Source organism: Caretta caretta, chromosome 9, assembly GCF_965140235.1.
Source record: "Caretta caretta isolate rCarCar2 chromosome 9, rCarCar1.hap1, whole genome shotgun sequence".
NCBI classification, from domain to species: Eukaryota; Metazoa; Chordata; order Testudines; family Cheloniidae; genus Caretta; species Caretta caretta.
In genome coordinates, this window is record NC_134214.1 from 93,928,030 (window position 1) to 93,950,211 (window position 22,182).

The 22,182-nt window shown below is 40.2% G+C and overlaps 1 long non-coding RNA gene across 1 annotated transcript in view; it reads left to right on the forward strand.

The window, feature by feature from the left end:
* LOC142073306 (uncharacterized) overlaps positions 1–22,182 on the forward strand; it is a 585,757-nt gene that overhangs the window by 275,416 nt on the left and 288,159 nt on the right. The window lies entirely within an intron of this gene.

Sequence of the window (22,182 nt, forward strand, 5' to 3'; positions counted from 1 at the left end):
GGGAGCAGAAGACAATTTGAGCAGAGACATAGGGATGTTATGTGGAGCTTTGTAGATGAGAACAAGATGCTTGAAAGTGGTGCAAAAATATGAGGAAGGCATTGGAGGGACTTGAAGGGATCATTTAGGTTCATGGTGGAAAGAAAGAAAGATGGTTTTAGCAGCCACAGTTGGAATAACCTGGGCGGAAGAGCAAGTCAAATGAGACCGTGAGTGCCGTGACCGAGTTCTGTACCTCTAAATATGTAAATATTAGAACTGGTAAAATATTTTTGATGAAACTTTTTTCAATTTCTTCGAGCCTGAAATGCTTCATAGAAACATCTCATTTTTTAAATGACAGTTTTATTAGGTGGGTTTCTCATGTCCAGGATGGACTCTGGTCACAATACAAGACTGTCTATAGCCCAATGACACTAAGCTGGTATCCAGGTTCAAGTCATTTTTCTGTCTTGGAGCAGAAGAAGAGGAGGCTGTATAAATTGAAGTTTTTACAAGAATTGACTATAAAGAGAGTCTCGTGTGTATATATAAAGCTGGTGTATATAGAGACCTAGTGACATAAGAATAGAATTTGTTGCATTAAGTTTGCAGGTTCAGTAAAATTATGTACTGCAAATGGCTTCCTGTGTGCTGCTCTTGACAGGTGAAAGGTGGCCAAGTCATAGGGATTGGAGAGGAACAGTTGTATTTTCAAAATATTGTAGGGAAAGGTACAATAAAATTTAACTGGTGCCTATACATTGTGGGGACCGTAAGGAGAGAATATTAATTAAACCTGCAGGCTGGACACACTTGTGAAGGAAGGGGAAGTAAAGAGGAGGGTAAAGGATTTAGAGGAAAAGATGAGATGGTTAGTTGAGTTGATACTGAATTTGAAGAGGCTGTGTGCCTCCACAGGAGATCCTAAATACTACACAGATAATATAGAAACTATAACATCATTTTAAATGTATCCAGAATGTATTTTGTTTTTATTTGCTCCAGAGGTAATTTAAAAGGTATACGGTAGAAATGTTTGACTAGAAAAGATTTAGGTGCAGAAATCCCTTAATTACAAGGATTCAAATAGTAATGCTGCTATATTTTACTTTTTCTTAAAACACATTAGAATTTAAAATGATGCCCTTTCCACCTGACATTTGTCAGTAAAATTGTTTTAAACAGATATTAATACTTTGACTTGTTAGATAAATAAAACCATGTACAAAGAGGAGTAAAATATATTTGGAATGGTTGATATGACAATTCAATTTATACTCTGATTTTAATAAACAGAATTCCTAAGCTTATAAGTCTTGTTATTCTTTTTTTCAATTTTAAATCTGCTTTAAAAAACATCTGAGTAATTCATGACTTCTGAAATTGAGGCAATCCTGCTTTACTGGATTACACACAGCTGAATACTTAAGCAGTAAATCCCAAGAAATCAGTCATTATCACCAGTTAAATGTGCCCTAGTTAAAAAAATTGATGTGCTTCAATAAACAACTCAAACTGTGGTAAAAGATGAATTTTTAGGAAAGGGTTATTACACTTGTTATAGCAAATATGCTTTTACTAATGAGTCCAAACTTTTTGCAACTTCATCAAATAAGGATAAGTCAACAGGCTGAAAAAATGTTAAAACAGCTGAAAAATATCACTGCATTACGAACTATAACAACAGTAAAAAATGAACCAACTTTACCATAACAGAGTGACAAAAAGAGATGTTCGAGAATATCACTTAGGTTTTTTTTCCTGTCTTCCATAGTCATGAACAGCTAGCTTCCATCTGTGTGCCTCTTTGTGCTATCCTTGCCTGACCCTTTGGTTATCATTGTGCTGGTGATGACAACTAATCCTCCCAACCACAAAAAAGTCTATACATCTCAGAGCTGATCTCTAAGTAAATGAGATCAGTTAACTGTTCCAGTCCCCTAATCATTTTTGTTGCCCTCCGCTGGACTCTTTCCAATTTTTCCACATCCTTCTTGTAGTGTGGGGCCCAAGAAGGATGTGGAAAAATTGGAAAGAGTCCAGTGGAGGGCAACAAAAATGATCTGGGGACTGGAACACATGACTTATGAGGAGAGGCTGAGGGAACTGGGATTGTTTAGTCTGCGGAAGAGAAGAATGAGGGGGGATTTGATAGCTGCTTTCAACTACCTGAAAAGGGGTTCCAAAGAGCATCGATGGATCTAGACTGTTCTCAGTGGTAGCTGATGACAGAACAAGGAGTAACTCAAGTTGCAGTTGGGGAGGTTTAGGTTGGATATTAGGAAAAACTTTTTCACTATGAGGGTGGTGAAACACTGGAATGCGTTACCTAGGGAAGTGGTGGAATCTCCTTCCTTAGATATTTTTAAGATCAGGCTTGACAAAGCCCTGGCTGGGATGATTTAGTTGGGGATTGGTCCTGCTTTGAGCAGGGGGTTGGACTAGATGACCTCCTGAGGTCTCTTCCAACCCTGATATTCTATGATTCTATAAACTGCTGCTTTTTAGTATATTGCACTGATTCACAAAGTTGTATTTGCCTTACAATATCCCCACTAACGATGACTTTAAAAACTACATAATGTGTTTCTTACATATCTGTGCTACCTCCTATGCAATAGAGGAGTTCCTAGCATCCCCCAGGTGCTAGTGGACTTTCATAATGGGCATGACCAGTATTGCCCGTAATGTGAGGAACATCAGCATACAGTTCCAAAGTCAGAGAAATTTTCTTAATTGCTTGAAGATCACCTGTAGTTATCTCACTCCTTAGTGGAGTCTGACTCAACCACATAGCTTAGCTTCTGGAGTTGTCCCAAGTTCTCACTCAGGATTCTGCTTATAGGGAGACCCAAATACCTGTTTCCCAAAGTTAGATGGGTCTTGTATCTAAGCTTCTAGGTCAGGCCCATTTCTAGTTAATATTCCCATTAAACAAAAACTCTGATACAGCCTTACCTAGGGTTTCACCACTGCTCCACCATATGAATTGTATATTCCTTTAGCACAAATGACTAGCCCCTGAATAAATTAAGGCATCATCTTTGCATCCTAGCCATGCAAGGAACAAATGAAACAATTTAGTACTCTGTAAAGTACACTTCTCTCATCCTCCTGTTAAGCACAAAACATCTTTCCAAAACCCAACCAATTGAATTTTGGACGGGGAAGAGAATGTTTTATTGCAGAGGTAGGAATCCACCCCAAAGGCAGCAATCAAAAAGCAGCATGAACTTGATCAGAAACAAAGAAAAAGGGACTGTGAGGCAGCTTCTTTCTTAAATTTTCATGTTTTAGTAGGAAGAGTTAAGGAACTATTCATACTGCTAACTTCAAGAGCAATAGTGCCCTTCCTGAACCAGAGTCTTCGATAAAAAAGTGAAGTTGTGTCTTCAGTGCTCAAAAGCATTACCAACAAAGAATGGAGGTGAATAGGAAGGGGAACTGAGCATACCTTCCTACAGTACCTTGCATTTAATAATGCTGCCAGATGCTTCCCACAACATTCAGCACTTCTAGTTGTGGTGACCCCATGGAACTAGGAAGCGGGTGTTTCATCTCCAGCCTCTGCCCTGTGTGGCTTTTAGACGAGTCGGTCAGTCTCTTTCCATCAGCACCTGTGAGTTAGAGATGAAACATTGCTTACCTAATTCACTGAAAGAAAAGGAGGACGTGTGGCACCTGAGAGACTAACAAATTTATTTGAGCATAAGCTTTCATGAGCTACAGCTCACTTCATCGGATGCATTCAGTGGGGGGGAAAAATGAATGCATTGGTGGTAGTAGCAAATATTCAAATGAGAACTTTGAGGGCCGAAGTGGAGAAGGGTTCCATGTGAACAGCAGTTGAACATGGGTCAGTCGGTCCTAAGAGATAGGCGAGCGCTGTTCCAAAGGGACGGGCGATGGCCTCCGTTGCCCTCAGCCGATCGAAAGGGAGTCGGGTTCAGATCCCCGAATCCAGAGTGGCAGAGATGGGCGCCACGAGGCGTCCAGTGAGGTAATGCAACCGATCCCAGAGAAGCGGACTCGCTGTGGGAAGCGCACGGAGGGGCAGAGGATGCTGAATACTCCGAGGTCAGACCCAGGAAGGTGGAAGTTGTGTGAGCTGTGTGTCCTGAAGACCGTCTTCTCACAGAAAGGAGACTTCCCCAGAGTCCTGACTGGCTTTGTAGGGAGCAGTTCCAGAGCATCGCCCGGGGACTCCGTGACAACTGGTGGCAGAGGTGGGATGTGAAGTGAGCTGTAGCTCACGAAAGCTTATACTCAAATAAATTTGTTAGTCTCTAATGTGCCACAAGTCCTCCTTTTCTTTTTACGGACACAGACTAACACAGCTGCTACTCTGAAATCTAATTCATTGAGTTTCGTAAAGCACCTTTTGGAGGTAAAGTGCTATACAAGGGCCTAGTATTTTTTATCATTAGAGATGGGGGGCAAATGCAGAGTCTTAACCAGAATCCCTTTGAAAATTGGATAATGTATGAATCCTTGGAACAAAATCTGCCCTTACAGTGGCAGCCAATATCACATGAGATTTGGTCACTAAATGCATACTGTGTGGGGTGGGAAATCTTAAGAGGCTTGGTGGCAATGGCACACTTGAAACCAAACCCTGCTGTGGTTCTGATTTGGCTGGCTACTCAAAAGACTAAAATGTATCTGGATCCAAACCTCCGCTCCTTCTCCCCACGTAATTATTAATTATTGTCACCAGACATATTTGCCCTTGTTAAATACCAAAAAAATAGGAGTTTAAATCACCTGTAATTGCTTATATAGCTGTTTAAATGGAACAAAGTGAGTACATGCATAACAGAATTACATTTTTCCCATTGATGAAATAAGACCTGCATCCTGCAAATGTCTCTTCCGGAATGGATCTCTGTGCCTGTACAAAGTCTCTTGCAGAATCAGGGGCCTTAACGCTGAAGTCAACATTGTATCCTATTCCATGGGTTGAACATTTTGTACTTTACTTGGGAACGGCAGTAAATTCCACCTCCACCAATGGCATTGTTTCCATAATTACTATTGTATGTGCCAGGGGAAAGCAAAAGGAAATTGGGTGTGGGGGTATTGTGATGGGGTGTTCATCCCACACAGGACTGGATGGGGTTAAGGTGGCCAGGTAGGCCTATTAACTCCAGAGGCTGCACCTGGAGGAAGAGTCAGGGAGCAGGGATTGATTGCAAGCAGGCTCAGCTGGGAAGGAAGAGGTAGGGCCTATAAAGCCAGGAAGCTGGCAACAGACAAGGGCAGCAGTCACTCCCTGGGAAAAGGGAGTAGGGTTTGGAGTTGGTACTCCCAGAGAAAGAGAGGATGGGGAAACCAGAAGACTAGGAAGCAGTCCAAGGAAAGAGCAGTGTAGGCTGGAAGAGTAAAGCCCAGACCTGCAGGGTTGAGGGTCCCTGGACTGAAATCTGGAGTAGATGGTGGGCCCAGGTTCCCCTACCAGCTACTGAAGAAGTGGCACCTGAGGCTGTGAATGGGGCAGACTGCCCAAGGCTGCTGAAGGAAAGACTTTGATATACCCCAGAAAGGGGGAATGCTGAGTGACCTGGCCAGAGGGCTGAGTCATGCAGAGGATACTCTGGTTCCTGAAATGAGAGTGGGGCTATAGGCCAGAGAGAGAGAGAGAGAGACAAGTGATGGTGTGCAACTGTGGGAAGGAGGGTCGACCTGATGAGCTAATCCTGAGGATGGCCAGGACTAGCAGTGAGTGGAGGGGGGAGAGATCAGGAGCTGAACAAAATGGGGCAAATCCTGCTCTCAAACTGGTTTCACTGGGTGAAATCTTGGTACCATTGAAGTCAATGGCAAAACTCCCATCCTCTTCAAAGAGGTCAGGATTTCACCCTTTAACCTGTACGAATTTATGCCAGGTTTGTTTTGTCTAATTGAAACCGATGCCAGTAAATGCATTGATAGACACTATGAAAGTTTTAATAACACTTTGGTGGGAGGATCTGAGTAACTTCTAAATAACTTATCAGAGTCATGGTGATAAACTTCATAAAATAAACACTATCCATCTCAACCCAATTCTAGCTCTTCTATTTGACAATCCTCATGGGAGGGAGGGACTTTTTATGAAGAACAAAAAAGTTTCGATTGACCTCAATATCCTTTTACATTTTTGAGCCTTTGTCTTGATCACAATTCTCTCTATCTCCAGTAGATGTTCTATTGAAGTGAAGGAAATGGGATGACAAAACAAAACAAAACAAAAAAAACCCATAAAAAACTCAGCATTTGCTTTGTGCTGGCTTTACTGTGGGCTCGAGCAGATATCACCCTGTGAGTCTAGATGTATTTCTCAAATTCCTTAAGGAAAGTTACAAGGAACCTTCCTTTGACAAAAACATAATTAGACCTGGTTAATTGTTGCTTGGTTTTTCTATTTGTCTGGTACACAGCAGTAGCAATTATTCCTGCATATACACACTATCGATTTGTCTCTCAGAATGTTCTTGAATCTAAATAAAAAGCTCCCCATTAACTTAACTGGGTCTGGTGATATCTGTGGAAACAAACATTTCAGAAAGTAAAGATCTTTTATTATAAACACTCCAGTAATATACATATACATGAGATTTTATGTGACAAATGGTATAGTCAGAGCTCTCTCAGTATTCTGATATGTGCCCTGAATATGCTTATTTTACATGCACAAAAATATGGGAAGAAAATTGCCTCTTATTTCTTGCCAGGGGCAAAGCAATAGCAACAACAAACTGCTTACTGGATCAAAGAAAAAAACACCATGCTTATTGCTGAGCGTTATTCATGTTTATGCCTTATGTTGTGAAAAAGGCTCTTATCCATAATCTATAAGTACATTTTAAACAAGTTAAAAAGCACAAAAAGATGTCTAGATATGTCAGTAAAGGCAGAAAAATGAGCTAACAATTCACGGGAGTAGAACATCATGTAATTAAAATAAATTTAATTTGACTCTTCAAGCAGTTGGTTTTGCTGAACAGTGAAATTAATGTACAGAAGCATAATAGCATGATATATAAACCCTGCTCACGGCTGCAGTGTTTTGGGTAGTCAGGTTTATACATCTTAGTTGTGACTCAGTGGCTTCTCATTATGAAGTAATATAGGTGATGTGGCATCTGTTTTGGCTGTCAGAAAGGGTTTAAAAATAGAGTATGCTTAAGGCCAGGAATTGGTGGTTTAAATGTCACCTAACTGGAGTTATCCATTTGGAACCCTTTGAGCATGGTATAGAACTGCAGAAATGATGCTATAATTTACCTCATGAACCCCTAGTATAGTCAATTTTCTGGTTTCGGGGGGGAAAACTCCTTTGGACTGAAATTTCTCATTCTTGTTCAAAGTCCAAAAGTTTGTTCATGAAACTCTTGTACAATATTTACTCAGCCAGTCTGTATTTAGGAATGTGTGTGTGTTTGTGTGTGTGTGAAAGAGAGACACACATACTATATCCTTTTCCCCTTCCCTATCTCATTTGTTTTTTAAAATAACTTCTTTAAAATAATGTTTATATTTAGAATTAAAATTTTGGCTACTTTTCAAAGCAGAAAAGCAACTTTGTTTGGGGAAACCTAATTTTATAAGCAGAGCAATAACTGAATCGCACGTGAAGAACATATAATTTTTCTTAACAACTAAAATGTGTATCTAATTAGATTAATACATAGCTTGATTTTGCACCCAGCCAGCTACATCCTGCCCTTCCTAATCATGTAATGCCATCCATCTACCTTGAAAATGGCATTTGAAAGTGGTTAGCTTTCTGCTGAGTCCCCAGTCCCTCGCTATCCAATTTTGTACATGCTGATGCACGCGGCTCCACGACATGGGTAAGTTGACTTTAGAGTCTCCTAAATTATCCCCCATCCCTTGTGACAAGCATTTGAGGATGATGTGAGCGGTTAAGTGCTCCTTAACCCATTCCCCATCACTAAGTCCCCATAGCCAAACCAACCACCTGTTCCCAAATGAGAAATACTCTTGCAATTCCTCCAGTGGTGGCAAGCTGATACAAACCAGTGGGTAACCAGTGTGGAGTCTTGTTTTGAGGAACCACCATGGTCCCACATGTGTTTCCCTCTTTTGACAGAAAAAGAAATCCAATTAGCGTTGGTGAAAATTGGCTTTTGTTTCTGGAAAAACAGCAAGTGACTTTACACAAAGGCAAACTAGCTTCAAGAGCATTCTCACCATGAAACTGGGGGTTTTGCACCTACTACTCGTTAGTCGTGTAATCGTTTTTTATATCCTTGCTGCAAGACTCATCCCATAAGCCTTGTGTGTATATTGCTTTGAGGTCTCCGAAAAACCTCATTAGCAGCAATGGGTGTGCCTGGGAAAACTTCATTTCTGGAGCAAGGCTAGGTTGTGGTACTAGAATATTGCCATGATTTTCTCTGAAAGGGCCCCTTTTACAATTTGTGAAATTGGTCTTGTTTAATAGGAAACAAAATTATTTCAGGCAAATTTCTTATTTCCAGATAAAGGATTGAAGTTTTTGCAGGTACTGTATAGGTCTCTCAAATTGTTTCCTGAGTGCACGTGTCCTTAGCTTTAATGGTGTTTACATGTATGTGACAACTAAGGCCTAGTTTATATTAGAAAAGGTTTGCTTTTATATCTATACTGACAAAGTAATAGCAGCATGATAGTGTAGATGCTCACACCAGTTCAGCATGCAAAATAAGATATACTGGCAAAAGCACTGTTATGCCAATATAACTGAATCTGCACTCGGGTTTTAGAAGGTATAGAAATGTCACAAGAATCGTGCCCCTACACCGCATTACTATGCCAACAAAAGTTTCTAGTATGGAGATGTACTTAGTTCAAAGCACTAGGATCTAAAGGCTGGAATAAACAAACAGTTTAAATGTAGTATAAATTTTCACACCATTCTACCTAATGAGCTACAGCAACCCCCAACCATTTTAAACTTGCCTTTTATGTTTAATTGCAAATTCAAACCTTAGTTCATGTTCATCAAAGGATTTGAAACATTCATGAGAATCATGGTCTTGCTTTTATTTATTAACTTCATCAGCCTTGCTGGTATCAACTGAGTTTCATCGGGAGAGATTGGTTTCAAATGTACTTAAAACTCAAAGTGAAACTTGAGGATCTCAACCCCACTCTTCAAAACTGAAGGCCACTTTCACATGACCTGCAAAGCAAGACAGCTGAGTTTTACACTTCTCTCAAGTTGGGTGCCTTTCTGAGGCACAGACGACATTAAATCGTGGCTTTCATCGTCTGCCTTTTTGCTTAACTGTTGTGAGAAATGTATCAGGCTGTTTAGAAAGAGAAATGTCAGTTTGTTTCCTTGTATGCTCACAGCACCTTTTCCAGGTAGTGGGAAGAAGACAGAGACACTGAAGCATTGTATATAAAGTGAAGTGGCTTCAGCAGGAGACACTGAGCAACTAACCTCGGAATAGCCTAGTGATTAGGGCACAAACCCAGGTCTCCCTCATCTCAGGTGAAAGTTTCTGCTCCAGAGCAGGGATTTGCACCTGCATTTTCCATATCCCAGGTGAGTGCCCCGTGTACTTCCTTTTCTCAAAACTCAAACTTTCACAATATGGAATTTTTGTTTTCTGGCCAGTCCTACTTTGCACCAACATCAGAGTTTTAAAAAAAATAGCCTAGAGTTGGCCATTACACTTACCTGATGCATCTTTAGAGTACTGTTAGGCATCAAAACAGACAGATTACCATGCCATGGTACTGCCTCAATATTTCCATTTGCCGGTATACCTACATGGGTATGTCTACACTCCATCTAGGAATGAGTCTCCAGCCCAAGCCTACAGACTTGTGTTAGCTGGACTGATGCTAGCATGCTAAAAACAGCTGTGTAGAGATTGTGGCTCAGGCTGGTGCTCTGGCTCTCAATCCTGGGGGACAGGGCTTGTGAGTCCCAGCTGCAGCCTGATCTCCACCATCTACACAGATATGCTAGCATGTGAGCCCCTCTAGCACAAGACTGTGGACCTGGGCTGGAAGGGTCACTCCCAGACGCAGTGTAAACGTACCCTTAGATGATTCCTCAAAGGGGGAAGGGAAGCAAGAGACTTAAAAATAAAGATTTTTGTCATACTATATTAGTTAGATACTGCAAGCTTGTATATACTAAGCCACATGAACTTACAAGAAAGCATTTACATGCTTATGACTAACAGTTCAGATCAAAGGAGCATCAGAAAACAAACAAACATGGTGGTTCCATTTAAAGGAATGAGCTGTAAACAGAGAAAAATCCACATACATTTTTTTTTATGGAATTTTTTTCTTTAGAAGCTTAACAGAATTCAGATATGCTAAATACCTGCCATTATTAAAGCCATTAAGTAGCCTCAAGTATTTCAATGGTTGTGACTTCTTTGTCTCTTGACCAGTGGCCAAGCAAATTAGCTATCTTCCCACTTTACAGCCATTACAATAATTTCTTCATTTGATTTTTTTTATTTCCACAAATCAGGCTGCTTACCTTGCAGTGTATCTCAAGTTCCAACTCTTTCAGGGGATAGAGGTTAAATCATTGGGCTTGGTCCTACTACCTTAGTGGGAGTTTGAGCAGACTTGGGGTTTGAGCCTTTGGTTTTTTCCCATCATGTGATGCACTCTTTTTTTAAAGATCCCATTGAAATGAAGTATATGTCGACAGTGTAATAAAATGCTTGCAGCTGGCCCATGTCAGCTGACTCCGACGTGGACTGTGGGGCTATAAATTTGCAAGAGGGGAGGGTCCCAGCACTCAAGCCCAAACCTCTACACTACAGCCTGAGCCCAAATCAGCTGCAGGTGTGCGTTTGCAGTATGGACATACCTACATGGTGTATTTAACAGAACTGGAAAACAGGAGTTCACATCGTGTCTATAGAAACACAGACCTCAATATTAAATATGCAACTGAAAACCTCGGTAGACTTGAGTGGAATGTGTGCTTCTACACACCGCTCCACTCATCCAGAAGGCCCAGTCCATGTGTCTGATGTGGGCACTGGGAGGATCTGCATGAGCAGGAGAGAGGAATCCTCTCCTCATTGCCCAAGCTATAAAGCTCCTTGAGCAGAAGAAGTAGCATCCATAGCTGTAGGTCACCATTTCTGTGGGGATCTAGGAGTCAGGGGGATCTATGAAGTAGCTCAGCTTCGATCCATATCTGCATGGAAGGATGCAGAGCTGGGCTTTGCATTCAGGAGTGTACTTTCCCTGTACTCTTTATCTCTCATGCACTCCTTGTCTTGCCCAGCAAAGTAACTTATACTGCATTATTTCCCAGCTATCATGTGATCCATCTACTTTACTGTCTTACTGCTTCACTCTGGAGAAAGAATGAGATAAATGTTCTACTTCCCTAAAAAAAGTTACTGGAAAAAGTCACATCCTTGCATTTCATCATTAGCCTTTATAATGTGCCACCAGCTTCTGAAATAAGAGATAAGCAGTAGCTCTTAGTTTTCCCACTAGTCTAATGAAAAAAGACATGCAGAATTCACTTGACTAATTATTTTTAGCCAGCAGCAAATGCAGTGGCCCTGCTAGGTAAGACTGAAAGAGAGTGAAATAAATTTTATGTATATGGACGGCCTATATCAGCTTCAAAAAGCCCTTTGTTTTCTAGAAGCCTGCATCCCTAGGGCATTTAAAAAAACACAACCCTTTAGAGACATTCTATTAACCACCCCCCAACACAGCACATTAAACATCTGCACTGCCTAAATGAAAATTAAAAATGAATTGACCTTGGCATTACCCATAATTGTAAGATGGTACCAATTACCAGATCCTGCTCTGCCTTTTGGAAATGCTCATTCATCATAAGGGCCATACACTCTTTGTATTCCAAAGGCTTTCTCCTTTGAAAAGAGAATTCCCTAGGCAAGAATATTTTTTGGCTTTTGCCAGGTCTATTGCTTTGCTCTTATTGTGAGGTTTGCTGCATCTGTTTTAGGCAAAATTGTGTGTGTCTGTCCATCCATGCATCAGCATCCTCCCTGGCACTCTCAAAGCTGGAACTACTTTATTTAGAACAGTTTTTTCAAAAACCTATAGAGACCACATTCTTTTTTTTTTCTTATGTGATAGGAAAAAGTACCCCACTAACTTGAAATAATAGGGCTGCTTGGAACATATTTGACTTGATGTATTTTCATCAGATTGTGCCGTTTTGTCTAAACCAAAATGTTATGAGGAGTCAAAGAGTCTCTGTTTCAGCAAGGCTTTCTATGGGAAGGTTTCTGAAGTTTCTCTCGTCATTTCTGACGAGAGAGAGAGAGAGAGAGGGAGAGAGAGAGGAGGGTGGTGGTAGTGAGGGAATCGAAAACTCTGCCCTTTTTGATAAAAAATGGACGACTTCAACACAATTCTGTTTTTGCAAAAACATCGAGATTTGTTTTAATCCATTCAATGTGGAACAAAAACTAACATTGAAACCCTTTTTCTCCCCTTCAAAAGTTATCATGAAACAGAATTGTCTTCTCTGGCCAGCTCTAATAAGGCAGAGATGAAGGAGTCGGACAATTGTCGGGTTTGTAACAGATGTCATACCAAGGGGATCACTAACAGAAAGACCACCTGTCTTACATTAGAAATGTTGGGAACTTGAATATTGTGTCAGACTGGTGGTTGTCTAGTTTAATAGCCTGTCACAAAGAGTGACTGGTAGTGGCTGATTCAGAGGAGATGCAAGAAACCCTTTTGGGGGTTAAGCAGACCCCATGTAAAGTTCCCTCTTAGCCCCCAATAGTTAGGTTGGCGTGTTCTCTGAAACATGGCTTGGAACAGGAGAAGCCCTAGCTGTTTTGCCAGCTAGGGTAGATTTTTTTTTTTTTTTTTGGTATTCCCCCTCCTCCCCTGTTCCTGAAGCAGCTGAGCAAGAAGAGAGGGAAAACAACCCACTGCCGGCCAGTTGGGGGAGATTAGCTCAGCTTAAAAGAAAACAACAGCAGCCAGCCAATCAGAGTGGAGTAAAACTGTTGAGTTGCACAGTGAGCAGGCGACCACCCTGACTGCTCCTAAAACTTGCCCTGGCTTGGATGCATGGTCTAGAATTTTAACATTAGGCACCTAGGGAAGTCAACAGAGGTATGGCCCCTAACTTCCTTAGTGACATTTTCGAAACCAGCAATGGGCTATTGCTTTAATTCGAAAAGCAGTGAAAAGAAACTCATATAGATATGTTTCTACTGTACAGATCTACACTCAGGGACTTGCAGAGAAATGCCAGCAACAGAAAGGACAGATCTGTAAGGCCAAGTGTTGTAACTCATTTTATAGAAAGTCGCACAATGCAGTTGGTGTCCAGATCTGCTCTCCGCTCTGGGCATGAAATGCCCTTTATGCAGTGGAACCATTATAGCATAGAGCAGGACTTGGAATCCTACTGCTTGTCAGCAACACTCCCTTGGGGATCAAGTATGGAAAGGGTGAGCCAGTAAGTCTGAGATTGTGTGGATCCTCCGGACAAATCCTCTCATGAAGGAAATGCACAGGACAGACCTTCTACAAAGGGCTAAACTGCCAAAAGGCTCTGTCTGACTTATGTGGGAGGCTGGGAGGTAGTGTAATTCCTGTTCTCCTTCACTGCAGTGGCCAGAGGGGAAGAGTCTGTTCTCCTATCACCAAAGAAAATTCCCTGTGCAAGCCTGTCGATATAGGAGGCCAGGATCTGGTCACTGGGCTTTGCTCTGCTTCTCTGTGTATTTCTGAGGTGGAAAGTACGCCTTATGGCGACACCATTGTCTCTGTAGAAATTTACAGGTGGCCTCCGTGCTGAAGACTTCCCTGTGATGGGGAAATTGGATTATGTGGTGGTAGCATTTAGCCTGGAGATGTTTTTTTAAGAAACAAGAGTTTGCTGCTGTGTTTAGAAAATCCCTGCTCACCAGATTCTTGGTTCAGTATATTGTGGTAGCCTTTCTCTTTGGTTTAAATCCAATGAAAAGGGTTTTATGACAATGCTAATTTCAGTGGGTATAGAACAACTGTGCTGTTTGGCAAAAGATGAGCTGTTTATTGAAAATAAATCCCAGGGCTAAAATAACAGGGATGCTGTAGATTAAAACTGAACTGCCTCGGGAAACTTGCAGAGAAGGGATCCGGGAAAAGACTGACAGCTTTTTGACAGATATAGTTAAGTGTGTCAGTGTTGGTCCTGGATTTTCATACTCATTTCTTAATGGGTGCATAATGTAGTTGAAATATAGAGGGAAAAAATGGAGGGTGGGGGAAGACCTCTTTCCTGTACATGTGGATCAGAGGGGAAAGCAAACATGCTGGCTTGTGTAAACAGAAGATAAATATTGCTTGTGTCTAGATTATGTACAGAAACTATCTATTCCCAGCTCTTGCAGATGTATTAAGCAATATTATGCATGTTGTTTAGCTCAAGTATTTGCATCCCATCAAGTATTAAGTTAATTTCATAAGGAGTATTGTGCGGTGTTACAGACATTTATCCATGCTTCATTAACTTCATTTGGATTCAGACCCTGGATGTGAATTGTGAGCAATAAGATGCATTTGAAATGAAGCCTGGTGCATTACACCAGCTGAACACATTTCTACTAGAACACGCAAAACTATTAACATCACTGTGAGCTATAAATGAGAGACATTCTTTCTCTTTATCAATGTGCCTGATTGTTCAGATTAACAAAGCTATTGGCTCCTCCTCCCACTCCCCTGCAACACCTCCCAATTATAAACACACTCGTAAAAATGATCCTGCATGGATAATTCCATAAATAAAATTTGAATGGTCTATTATAAAAGCATGGTTCAGTGAAATTCCATGAAGTATGTTTTTAGTGCTGCCTTCAAAGCACTGTGTTGTTTTTGGTAACTACAGTTTGCTCTTTTTTGGATATCTTATAACCACAGAACACTTATAGTGTTGGAGTGCTTTGAGATCTACTGATGGAAAGAACTGTCGAAGAGCTACGTTTTATGAAAGCAAGGAATGTGATATAACCCAAAGTTGTGGAATTTTTGATTCCAGATCAGACCGTTGTGGCTTGAAACCAAATGAGTTAAAATAATTACCCGAACAGATGAATAAATAGGATATATGTAAATTAATAGATGAATCCATTATATAAATTGAAACTAATAGATTATATATTCATTAAAATAAGTCATATAGTTAGGTGTATTTTTGAAAGTTCTTATGGACATCTAAAACTGCATTCAGATAAATATGTATTTGTGACATGACAAGTTGTCAGCGAAAGCACAGATTGATTCTTTAGCCAAGTATTAGATCAAGTATTTCTAAAGAATAATTCCTTGAAGCAGAGAGTTCTGCAGATAAAAATGCATTGTATAAAATATATATTACAGATAAAATTGAAAGCCAATTAAAATTAATTGCATTTTATTGTAACAGGATGACAAAGCCCCTCAATTAAAATCCCCTTGTTCTTTTATTTTGTGAAAAGGTAAATAGGAGCACATGATGTTCTTTTCCTTCCCATTCCTTATTCCATATAACTATCATTTCCTCTCTAAAGTAAGCACTCCTACCCTCTTCAATCTGTCCTCAAACAGAAGTCTCTTGATGCCACTACATGTTTTCATCACCTTCTTTTTCTGCTATTTCCCAGGTGAGTGGCTGTCATTGACTCGTATATAATAGCTTTGTAATATCTTCAGTATTTTCTATCCTTTTTCTTTTCTATATTCTAACACTTGCTTTCATATTTGACTGACACTGTGTGCTGAGCTGTCTGCAGTGACACATAGGTCTATTTACTGTGTCCTGGGTTCTACATTAGCTTCAAATCAATGTCTGTAGTTCATATTATTCCTTACAGTGTACATTACCTTGCATTTGTCAACAATGAATTTCATCAACCCTCATTCTGCCCATTCACCCAGCTCTGTTTTACAGTTTGAGCATTCCAATGATTTAGAAAGACACAATTTTCCTTTACACAGGTCATGCTGACTTATCCCTCTTTATCACCTAGGTGTCTTATTGTTCTGTTTTAAACGTTCATTTCAACGCTTGCCAATCCGTAGTTCCCAGCATCAAACCTCATGCCTTCTTTATTTAAAGATAGGTACAACATTTGTACCCAGTGTTGTTATACTACGTAACTTCAAAGAGAGATTGCACATTTTGCTCTGTTACCAGCTCAGCCACTTCCTTGTTAATGTGAAGGGGTTGTCTGAGATAGTGGGAGATCCCTTCTAGTCTTATATGCTATGTATTATGTTATTTCAGAAGTCTAGTGGATCCTATCCCAGTCATACCTCAGGCTTCAGTTTGTTCCCAGACAACTTCTTGACACCTCAGTCTTCAAAAATGTCTCATCTTTATAATCTGAAATGACAGAATCTGGGGTAGTCTCCTCAAGTCTCCCTGCATCCTTCATGGTAAAAACAGATGCATAGGAATCATTTAGCTGCTCTGCAATGAGCTTTTCTTCTTTAATTGCTCCCTTAACTCCCTGGTAGTCTAGCAGATCCTCCAACACTCTCTGCTATATTAGTAAATTAAGTGTCACCTAGGCCAGCAAAATCTTCAGTAATGACTTGACTGGGGGAGAAAGTCTTTCTTTGCCATCCAGGGTAAGGATCTGATGGAACTGAGCAGCAAAAAACAACAACAAAAAATCCAAACAAACAAACAAAAAATCACCACAAAACCAACTCTGCTATGGGTCCAGAGGCCCAATTCCCCTGTCCCAATTCCTCATGTGATGCTCAGCCCCCTTAACATCTCACATACTTTCTGTTGATTTGTAATTAACTAGTGCACATAAAAGGTAGCTAAATTAAGAGGTCAATCCCTGTTTCGTTTTTAACTGACTAGGGCCTCGATCCCACTATGGATTCAGTGTGGGCAGAAGGCACTGAAATCTTGGGACTGAGGTTTATCTCCCATTTTAGGCCCAAATTTCCAGTGGACCTTTAGGGATTCAAAAGGTTTAGGGTCCTATCAGAATCTTTCACTTGATGTAACTGAAGTATTTTGTTCGGATTTCAACCTTTTAAAACATTTTTTAAATTATTTGAATAAAAAAAGGAATTCTACCTTGAACAGTCACTTCAAAATGACAATCAAAACATTCCATTCTGAAAATGCTGTTTCATTTTTTAAACAAAACTTCATTGGAATCAACACAGCTTTTCTAAAGGATCAGTGTAAATGAAAACAGCCTTTTTATTTAAAAAAAAAAAACAGTTTCAACAAAAAATGTGTGACCAGTTCTACTCTGTACAGGTGACCTTTGTTGATACCAGTAGGGCTTTACACAGATGCAGCACTCCATAGAGCTGTATTCCAGTCAATGAAGATCTGCCTGTTAGAGTTACTAGCAGCATCAGGACCAAAGACTGATAAGCTTGTGAGAATATTGAGGTTTTGTGATCAGTTAGTTCTCATGGTGTCTGGACAGCACAGAGGCCAGCTAATGCATTATGCACCTCCATGATATCCTGTCCTGAACCAAATCAGGTGCTTTATGAGGTGGAATGCCTGGAAGGGACAGGTGTATGATGCCATCTGTCCATCATGTTTTAGGTCTTCTGGGGTCTTTTCCATTTTGCTTTCATTGGGTCGAAGTCAAAGATGATTCTCACAGGGAAGTTGGTAGACATTAGGAGCAAATGACCATACCACCTTAGAGAGCATTGGAAGATTGTTTGAGAAAGTGCGACCTGTTTACTTAGAGAATGAATCTGTTCATTTGACTTGAATTCAAAGCATTTGATGGTTTTGATCACTTGGAGAAGAAGTTTCATCTGAATGCTGTCCAATTTCTTTTCAATCTTGATAGTGAATGGCCAAGTTTCAGTCCCGTAAGTCAGCATACTGACCATCAAAGCTTGGCATATCCTCAGTTTAATCTCTCTACGTATCAAGATGCTTGATTTGTGAAAGATGTTCTTTATGAAGTGCATTACAAATTATGCTTTTTGTAGTGTAGGTTTCAAGTTCTTTCTCGATGTTGTGGATAACATGGGTGACAGAGTCGAAGTAGGTGGAATCATTGATGAGCGCTACTGGATGCTAAAGCCTGCGGCATATTGGAAGTCACTGTCTGGACGAATTATTGTTTTGTCCCAATTAACTTTCAGGATGTCTTCTGCTGCTGAACTTTCCAGGACTTTACGTGCCACAAGCAGCTTTTCCATTGAGTATGGCACTGGCTGTCTCAATCATACTGCCACATCTCACCTGTAGGCAGCCTAACCATCTGTGCCAAATACCCCCTACAAGGTAGTTCCAACCTTCTCAGAGTGGGTAGAGCTCCCCAGGGTTCATATGTTTTCCAGGCCTAGGCTTGGATGGGCTAGCAACCCTCCATGCAAAACAAAGTGTTATGAAAACTATAAATGTGTTTGCCTCAGATCAACCTGATTCATTACCTATAAAATAAATCTCCATAAATAGGAGTCTTTTATGTATCGGAACATACTAACTTTGAATACGGAAGGCTTATCAGAGAAATGTGCAGGTTAAAGATCTCAATTGTTGGCCTCACAGAAACCCACCTTAAAGATGGCAATGAGGAAAGAGTAGGTGATTAACATCTTGTGTGATCAGGTGCTTTGGATATGAGAAAGGAAAGAGTGGGACTTCTCCTCAGGTGTCATCTCTGCAAATTGATCTTATCATTTCAACAAATTTCCAATCTTCTACTTAAGGCCTAGCACAACCATAAGCATGGGACATGAACAATTACTCTTTCCTATGCTCCAACCAGTGAAGCCACAACAGACTCGTACAATTAACTCAGCCCTCTTCTTTCAACTGTCTCAAATTATAATATGATCACTCTATGGTGACTTTAATGCTACTACTGATAATGTGCATGGAGGATGGAAAAAGTTTGAACCTGTTACACCAGATAGCTTAAAGGACAATGGCAAACACCTTTTGCAGTTGTGTGTTTTTCTCATGGACTTGTTGTTATTATGAACACCTGGTTTCATAGGATGCAAATTATCCAGTTCACTTGAAAGAATGACTGGCCTTCTGAACAAGATGATTAAATTGTAATCTCTCATTGCTGGAAATTGTCCTTTAGCAACTTCAGAATTGATCAATCTGCCAAGCTTGGTAATACCAACCACAAAATAATCTCTGAAAAAGTATGTCTTAGACTAAAAAGCAGAGGCAAAGCAATGCCTGGAGTGTTCAAGTTAACCAGAAAAAAAGAAGGAAGTCTGGGATTTTAAACAACTGCATTGCCATCTTCATGTTCAGCCTTGCCCACTCCCTTTAGTGCCTCCCATTTCACAGAAACATGCCTTATTCGAGATCGAAAGCTTCTTAACTTAAAAAAAAAAAAAAAACAACCAGGAGCACTTGTGGCACCTTAGAGACTAACAAATTTATTAGAGCATAGGCTTTCGTGGGCTACAACCCACTTCATCGGATGCATTGAATGGAACATACAGTAAGAAGATATATATATACACACACACATACCGAGAAGGTGGAATTTGCCATACAAGCTGTAAGAGGCTAATTAATTAAGATGAGCTATTATCAGCAGGAGAAAAAAACTTTTGTAGTGATAATCAAGATGGCCCATTTAGACAGTTGAGAAGAAGGTGTGAGGATACTTAACATGTGGAAATAGATTCAATACGTGTAATGACCCAGCCACTCCCAGTCTGTATTCTACCCAAGTTAATGGTATCTAGTTTGCATATTAATTCAAGCTCAGCAGTTTCTCATTGGAGTCTGTTTTTGAAGCTTTTCTGTTGCAGAATTGCCACCCTTAAGTCTTTTACTTAGTGGCCAGAGAGGCTGCTACTCTGAAACCTTCTTAATTTTAGTTAGTTTAGCTTATACACTTAATGATCTTCAAGTCTAGAGCTGCTGTGTTTGGGTAGGGGGAATTCCTTTTAGATGGTTCTTTTGCGCTGGGGAGGGCAGAGGAATGGAGGGTTTTCATGACTTTTTTTTTTTTAAACAAAAAACAGTTTTAATTATACAACCTATATTTGCTCAGGATATGTTGCTACAATGAGGGCATTATGGGACAGCTGTTGAGTGTATTTTGCTTTTGACTCTCTGTAATTACAGAATGTTAACAGGGGTTCCTTTACGTTTTGGAACGTGTTACCTTTCTGATATGTCTCTCTTCTCAATGCGTCAGGTTAAACCCCTCTATCACATTGCAGATTTCCTTGCATCAATCTATCTTCCCCACCTTACTAGTATTTCTCCTTTCATTATCTCTTGTCTTTTAAACATCTCTGGCTAGATTACTGTTTTTTTGCTTCCTTCAGGTAACATCTAATGATGACTTCAGGGGAGAAAAATAACTAGCTTGGATATATGTTAATCCCCAACTTTATCACCTTTTGTTTTTTTAAAATTTGCCAGACTAGCCTTAAAAGTTTTTGTTATCAGGTTCTGCTATATTTATCAGTAATGACTTGATTGGGAACAATTTTGCTCTCAGGAAAGTTATTGTGCAACTGGTGTTAACAGCACACACACAAAAAAGGCAAACTGCATGTAATAAAATCCTTTCTCATCACCACTTTTCATAGCCATAGGTCTACAGGATATTTATGGCCCTATGCTGGAAAGTGTGCTCTTGGGAGAAAAAAAGATAGTGCCTTATATTGTTTTTTTGCTTATAGCAGAGATTTTGGAGACTTGCTTGGGGTTCGTTCTGAAAATACCAGCCATGTGCTGCAGTAAGAGTCAGACTCCTGGCCATGGAGACCATTTTGGAAAAGAAACATTTTTTCCTTTCGTAAAGGCTACTGCACTCATGCCTCATGGTGGACCAGATCATGCCAGTCTGGCTCTAATTGGGTGGTTCCTTCCTTAAACCCATTGGTATCAATGGGATTACTTACTAAGTAAGGTGCTACTCAGGAGAATAAGTGGTAGAGTCTGGCTCCAACCCTCATATGTCCAGCTCATGCAACACTTATTCTTTCTTTAAATAGGGGCTTACTGCCTGAGAAGTCCTGTTGGTTTCAATGGGAGTGCTAATGGAGGTAGGTGTACCACTCAGCATAAGTAAGGGTCCAAAAATCAGGCCCTTAATTTGTTCACCAGCCTGATGAGGAATAGCAAATTTAAAATATCCAATGATCCCTAGAAAGTGCCCAGCCTTCTGCCTAGAACTCTCAATGACTATTGAGTTCCTTTAATCTCATTGTGTAATTGAGCTGGTGGAATACTCTTCCACCTTAAGGCTTTTTTCTTAAGTCCTTTTAAGAACCAGATTGCTCCTCGGTGTGAATAAGAGGTTCCATTACTTGCACAAATGGTCCCATTGAAGATACAACTCCTTAACTGAAGGTTGTCTGTTGAGTCTTCTAGAGGAAGGTGATGCACCTCTTGTCAGAATGTCACTAGATTTCATATCAATTCATTATTGTTATGCAAAATGAAGAGAAGCATGGCATAAAAGGAGACTGTTATTTTTAGTCATATATTCTGCTCTTTCTTCTCCAACAATCAAGATAAGGAAAGGCAGAGCCATCAAATGTGTCTTAAATTATTCTCTTGGTTTTTGCATCTTTGCTAAACAGATGGGAGTCTAGTAGCTATGTAACATTGAAAAATAGTTTCAAATACTAATAAATTCTAAATTTAAACTAAATTTCATGTGTATACCCAGAGGACTCCCATTGATGTAAATTTGCAGTGGCCACTGATGACTTTAAATGCTTTCTTGGAATTATGGTAAAGTGGCAATTTCACAACCTTTTCTTTTCCTGAAGTATTCAGATAGATTACATTTCTCTTAAGTGTATTTGAAATTTGCTGAAAAAACTCTTCCGCCTAGGTAAAAGTTGTTAAACAGGCCTATCCTGAACAAAGGAATGCCTGTTACCTCAGTTTACATATACATAGTAAACAGGGTCCACAAGACAGAAGGGGAGGAGATGGCCAGAAACAGAGCTATTTGCATTTAAGCAAACAAAAGGGGGCAGGGGGGAAGGAAAGAGTGCGGAGACTCCATGTTGCCTTCCTTACCCTTCAAAATAAAGTTTATTCAAGTAGTAACCCTCAGAAGAATCCATTTCAAAGGTTCATTGGACTATAAAAGAAAGGGGCAGAGACTCCAAGTTCTGTTGCACATAAGCAGACAAAGGCACCAGCACCTTTGGGTCCGAAGGAAAGATCCTGACAGAGAAAAAGGTCAGCCATCATCTTTCTGGAAGTGTGGGTGAGAGAGGCCATCTTAAACAAGCCTTAAA